At 46.1% G+C, this 6,874-nt stretch overlaps 1 pseudogene; it reads left to right on the forward strand.

Moving 5' to 3' along the window:
- Window positions 1–216: 216 nt before the first annotated feature.
- LOC146889267 (U6 spliceosomal RNA) lies at window positions 217–317 on the forward strand (annotated as a pseudogene).
- The last annotated feature ends 6,557 nt before the right edge of the window (window positions 318–6,874 follow it).

The raw sequence follows: 6,874 nt of genomic DNA on the forward strand, positions 1-6,874 counted from the left end.
TGCCCTAGCAATGGAGGTGTTATCTCTGACTGGTAGAGGAGAAACATAACTAGCCCCCAAGGACTTCTTAAGGAAGCTTCCATTTGAGCATGGGCTCTGAAGACAGGTTAGAGCCTGGGAACAGGAAGCATGAACTGAAAGAGGGGATGGTCCTCTGAGGCTAAAGTCATCAGGCTCCTGAAGATTTGAATGTGCCTGAGTTTTCATTAAGTGTAAGGACAACGTTCGGCAGCACCTGTCCCCAAATTGGAATATGGAAATTAGCGTGACCCCTGTGCAAGAATGACAAGCAAATTTGTGAGACATTTGGTATTTTTATTACTTTGTATGCTAGGTTAAAATTTAACTTTTCAAAGTGTAAGGACAGACATCTGTGGAAATGCCTAAGTAAAAGGAGAGATCCCAATCAATGTCTTGGGAAATAATTGGGTATGAATGTGAAGGATGGGAAACAGGTGGTTCTGTAATTGTCTTTGGCAAGGACTTCTGTCATTAAGGGCATTGCTGAGGTGGTCATGGGTAAAGAACAAAGGAAACGGTAGGCCTGGGAGCTTTGAAAAAGCAACAGGAATCTACACAATGAATAATTATGTGTTCACCAAGATAATGTTTTCAAATACCAAGGAAGTTACTATTGCAATTTTAGGTTAAAAAGTAAAGAATAAAATTATGTATTAAGTCTTTTTTGGGGGGAGGGGGGTTGAGACAAGGTTTCTCTGTAGCTTTGGTGCCTGTCCTGGAACTAGCTCTTGGAGACCAGGCTGGCCTCAAACTTACAGAGATCCATGTACCTCTGCCTCCCGAGTGCTGGGATTAAAGGCATGTGCCACCACTGCCCAGCATAAAATTATGTATTAAGTTTAATCACAAACTATCTAACTAAGGAAAACATGCAATTTAAAAAAATCACTGGGGGCCAGGGATGTAGCTCAGTTGGTAAAGTGTTTGCCCAGCATGCATGAAGCCCTGGCTCAATTCCCAGCACTATATTTAAAAAGAGAGTGATATAAGATAGCGGTGATTCTAGTAGTGAGAAGATAGAGGCAGGAGGATCAGAAGTTAAAGGTCATCCTTGGCTACATAGTGAATTCCAGACCACACTGTCCTATATGAGACTCTGCCTCCCCCACCTCTCTAAAAAGGAAAAAGACTGGACGTAGTGGTGCACACCAATAATCTCAGAACTAGGGAGGCTAGCGCAAGAGGAATGGAGAGTTTGGAGGTAGCCTGGGCTACATATTAAGACTCAAAAATAAAATTAAACAAAACAAAAACTGGAAGAAAGTTCACTAAAACGTTAATAGCAGTTGATTGTCTCTGAGCAGTGGCTATGTAATAACATACCCACAGAAAATCAAGAGAACTAGGTTCTGTGTTTGATTTTTTTTTGGTATAAATTATCAACGCATCTGTGCATAAGGATCCTACATGTGTCATTAGTATTTTTACTTTACAAATGAGAAAACGGAGTCTCCCTAACTAAAATCCACACAGCTAGCTGAGTGTGATGGCTTATGCCTCTACTTTCTAGCATTTTGGAGGCTGAGGCAGGGTTATTGCCATTAATTCGAGGCCAGCCTAGACTGTATGAGTTCCAGGTCAACATGGTGGCGCACGCCTTTAATCCCAACACTTGGGAGGCAGAGGCAGGTGGATCTCTATGAGTTTGAGGCTAGCCTGGTCTATAGTTCTAGTTTCAGGACAAGCTCCAAAGTTATACAGAGAAATCCTACCTCAAACAACAACAAACTACTTTTGAGACAGGGTCTCACTGTGCAGTCCTGCTGGCCTATAACTTGCTCTGTAGACTAGACTGACCTTGACTCACAGATATCGATCTGCCTGCCTCTTCTTGAGATTTAAAGGTCTGTGCTGTCATACACCAGGTTTCAATGTCTGTCTTTCTTTTCTTTTTTCTCTTTCTTTCTCTCTCTCTCTCTTTCTGTTGTTTTTTTTGGGGGGGGGGGGTGAGGGGGCTGGATGGTTTCTCTGTGTAGCCCTGGCTGTCCAGGACCTTGCTCTGTAGATCAGGATGGCCTCAAACCCAAAGTTCCTCCTGCCCCGCCCCCTTCCCCACCAAGTGCTGGGATTAAAGGAATGCCCCACCATTGCCTGCCTCAATGTCTTTCTTAGTGGAGCAGAAGTTCCTGGTGAGAAAGGAATCTATGCCCAGTCCTGAGTACAAAGGAATTCTCACCGATGAACAGTGTGAAGAATAAAAAACAGATAGGACAACTGGAGTAACAACTACAAACGTTTGATTGTGGTGAGGGGATTGCCTCTCCACTAGAACATGGGAAAGGATGCCATTGGGACTGCAGCTTAGTTTGGAATTTGGTTCCATTGCCCTGAGAAATCCAGCCAGCCACTTCTCAAAAAAACCCGACATCTCTAGCCTTGTGGATGATATTTTATAAGTCAAGACCTAAAGCTGATAGCTGTCATGTCCTCCCCTGTAATGAAATATACACGTTTGTAAGACCCCAACTTCTAGGGCAGTTGGGGGTTGGCCAGAAGAAAGGCTGTAAGGATTCTTGGAGACCTTAGTAAAACCCCTGTGGATAAATAGAGAGTAGAACTCTCTAACTAATCAAGCCATCAGATAAAGTAATTCATATGATTAGGATGTTAACAAGAGAAGAGCAAGACACCCAAGGAATATCTTGGCCTGTTCATAAGGACCTAGAGTCTAAATTTAGAGACTTTGTCTGGTTGTTCAATCCCAGCAAGGAATGTTAAGGCCATGTGTGTGATGTGAGAGGAGGGCAATGCCAGGGCAGAGATTTTAGTGCCTTTGGGCCATACTCACTGAGTGGGTGGTCACCTCCTATCCTTGTGGGGCAGGGGTACTGGGGACAGACAGGATATTGACTTCATTTCCTCCTGGCCCTCACTTCCTCAATGGAAAAAGCAGGCTGAGCAACGTTTTCATTGAATTGGTAGCACTTTGGAAAATTATAGCCAATTCCCGGTAATCAGCACCAACGAGGGGCCAGCAGTGGGGTCTGCAATTAGATAAAGAAAACTAGCAATGTTTACAGTTCAATTTGTTTTGAAATGACAGATTTCCCTTTATAACTGTGGTCCAACAAAGGTTCAACTCAAAGTGGTTGGTCTTTGCTCCGGTCCCTCTGCTCAGGACAATTCCTCATTTCCCTCTAGCCTCTGGACTCCAGAACTCTACTTAAGCACAAATGCTCACATGCTACCGCCTACTAAAAACCTTCCCGTTCTCTGTTACTTCTCCGTTCTAGTAATCTCTCAGGCATTTGGTATAGCCTCTTTCACAGTCAGCTTTTTTTACCTGTCTGTGACCTGTCTCTTTTCACAATTAAAACAGGCTGCATGTTTTGTCCATTCATCAAGTCCCTTGCACTTAGCATTCTGCCTAGCACGGTTAGACTCCTATCCAAACCTTCGCTTATTGTTGCTCAGTGAACCCTGGATCTCATTTCAGTGGACTTGGGGGTACTCTAAGGTCAGGGGGGATTCCAGACTCCAAGAACCCAGAGGACCGCCCCCTTCCCGGGCGCGCGCCGCACAGATAACAGAGAATTGCTCGCATTTTGCAAGCTAAAAAGGACTGGTATTTACCGGCCCCAATTACAGACCATTTTGTTGTTCTGGGAGTGGGACGTGTCAAACCTAGTCCAGTAGACAGTGTGATCCAGAGGAAGAAAGGGCTTCTTAGGCGGGCGAACAGACCCTGCAGTCCCCATTTGGTCACTGGGCCCCCTAAGTGTGAGACCAGAGAGTCTAGGTGAGGAAGAAGGGAAAAGAGGGAGAAGGCCCGCGGCATGGAGCCCCTCCTTTCACCTCTGGTCCATGCCTCCATGTCGGCCTCCTTCTGGGCTCTTGGGCTCTTTGTTGGTCTGTCTGTCCCCTTTTTTTCTCCTCCTCCTCCGTTCTCTCTCTCTCTCTCTCTCCCTCTCCCTCTCTCTCTCTCTCTCTCTCTCTCTCTCTCTCTCTCTCTCTCTCTCTGTTCACGTGACCGCCTGCTTTCAAGGTTCCTATCACCTCTTTCTGAGGCAGCACCTTTCGGCTGGTAACAAGAGATAGTCGGGTCTCGGAGGCAGGATGGGTTTCCTTCCTCCGCTTTTTTTCCTCCGTGCGTTCTCCCGGAGGCTCCTTGCTGCTTGATCTCCGGCCCTCCACCTCTCCAGCCTCCCCCAGCCCCCATAGTGCTCTCGCCCTCTCCTTTCCCCTCCCCCGCGGGCCCTCCCTAGGCAGTCAGCCCCCTTTGGGAAGAGGGCTTCTGCGCAGGGAACAGATGAAAGGGCCTGCACCGACTCCGGAGCACCCCTTTGCAGCGACCTACCACGTGGGCCCTCCCTCCTCACAACGGGCAGCCTTCTCGTTCTCCTTTCCAGCCAGAGGACAGAAGTTCAGCCCCTCTGGCAACCTTTCTGGCCCGGTTCGCGCCAAATGCTCTGCCTTGGGTGCCAAGTCTCCAGGTGCTTCGAATACCAAAGAATGTATAGGGCACTGGTCCGGGAGATGTTCCTGAGTGCAGAAGCAGCTCACTTGGTTCCTCAGGCTGGAAAATATCCAGCTTAAGGGAGGAGACTCCGGCTCCAGTTTCAGAAAGCTCTCAGTCCTGGGTGGGGAGACTTGGGGAGGGGTATGTGACAATATCTCCAGCCTCAGGAGCCCTGAGTCTGATGGGAGATACGTACTCTCTCCACTTGGCAGTCCTAACCGAATAAGGATGAACTCAAAAGTGAGATGACTGAATACCCATTTCTGTAATCCCAGATCTCTGGAGGCTAAGACAGGCAGACAGAGAGTTCCAGGCCATGCTGAGCTACATAACAAGACTCTGTGTATAATTAATAATAATAATAATAATAATAATAATAATAATAATAATAATAATGTGGGATAAAAATACCATGTAAAGACAGAGCTGGACCTATATATGTATTGGTGACGTCTTGGCAGAACCATACGTTGTGGTCCCTTGACATTATGCCCAGTCCTTTCTGAGGTAGCCTTCATGCTACCACTAGCAACATCACTTGAACCCACTACCGCAATTTGGAACCAAAAGTGAGCCCCCATTATGCAGATGGGTAAATTTCAAAGAAAGGCTATTGAAGATCAAATAAATCAGGCAAAAACATTTCCACAGCTGCTTCTGTGCAAATGTAAGCTCTTAGCTTAGAGGCTACTACCAGAGTGCTTACCAGGCACTACATACCAGTAGTGAACATCTTAGATACTATGGTGGGGACTATTTATCTGAGACACACACAGCTGGCCACTTAATGCTATTTTAGTCAATAAAGCTAAGTCTCCTCAGGGGATATTGCCTGTAGCCACAGCCACACTTACTTTGCATTGGGGCATAGCCCTGGCCAATCCCATATCAAATAGCCCAAATGCTGCGTGGGGAGGAGTGTCAGAAGGAATTCCATCTCTCCAGGATCTTGGGGAAATGACTTGACTTGTGAAGTGCCCCGAGCCAGATGTGTACCAAATAGAATAGTACTTGTTTGCAACAAAAACTAATAAAAATGGTCACCACGGCTACTATTTTCTGAGCTCTTCCAAAATGCCAAGTGTATAGCACATATTATATTAAATCAAACAACACTTTCATATGGTAGATACTACTATTATCCCTCTTTGGCAAATAAAGAAACCATGGCTCAGAGAAGGCAATTTAAAGAGGTTGCATGGTTGGCTAACAGCAAAGCTGAGTTTGGAATCCAGGTCCAGCCAATGCCCAGCTCCAGGTGTTTAACCATTATACTAGCCAATCTATTTCTTGCATGAAATGATTCTAAGACTCTCCTAGATGGAACATTGTGAGTTGGGGCATTTTCTGGAAACTGGTCATTTAAAATGTGTTCCATGGAGGAGGGCACAGGGAGCAAAATGATCTGCTTGGCTCTTTAAATGTCACAGATCCTCTAATGAAAGTCCAGACACTTACATTCCTAACATCGAAAGGAAAGAAGACATTCCACCTGCCATGGTCCAGAGAAATCATCCCACTTCTGGTCTCTGTCTTCTGGGTAGTAGTGAGGTTTGTAGGATGCCAGGCCCCTGGGTGAGCTTATGGGAGGCAGTATTGTAGGGGTGGGCTTGATAATAGACCCCCACTGCCCTACCCCCAGTCTTCCCCAAAGGGAGGACAAATAGGCCCATTGATTGGAAGCTCTCCCAAAGGGCATTAGAGTAATGACTCTGGACTGTGTGATGCCCACACCCCCTTTGACCTCCTGACTGACCCCTGCCCTGGGAAGTTCCAAAGGCCACAAATCTCAGTTGCTTGTGGGCCATGTGGTTTGTGGCTACTTGTAGTTTTGGAGGGGTTGGGGAAACAAAGTGGCTAGGGGACACTGCTTCAAGCTGTGCTGAACTTTCCAAGAGAACTAGCAAAGGAAAAGCAGGGTCCCTTCCAAAACCTGCCAAGACACACTGCTGATATGGGCTCCATCATTTATTTTTGAAAGCTACAGGGCTCTGTGCTTATTTGCATCAATGTTTGCACAGTCTGCCATATATTGGGTTGGAAGAAGGGTACCAAGGCCCAGAATGTACATAATAAATTTGTAACTAGGCAGTTTAGTCCTGCTTCTGAATGGGTACTTTAACCAACCAAGCAAACGTGGCCACTCACCCGATGTGTTTACATTTAAAAGTCCCTCAAAGTACAAAGCCCAACATCAAGGTTTTGTGGCAGTAGAAAGATCTTACCCCTAAAAGAGTCCTTCCAAGCCAGGTGTGTGATGGCTGGGTAGTTAAGGCAGCATTTTGACCAAGAAAACTTGAAGGTTTAAACTCCTAATTTCTAACATTAGAAAAAGAAACGTACACCGAGTGCCTTCTATAGGCCAGCTTGTGGTCACTAAACTGAGATGTCAAG

The sequence above is a fragment of the Myodes glareolus genome, chromosome X (assembly GCF_982192425.1).
Source record: "Myodes glareolus chromosome X, mMyoGla1.1, whole genome shotgun sequence".
NCBI lineage: Eukaryota > Metazoa > Chordata > Mammalia > Rodentia > Cricetidae > Myodes > Myodes glareolus.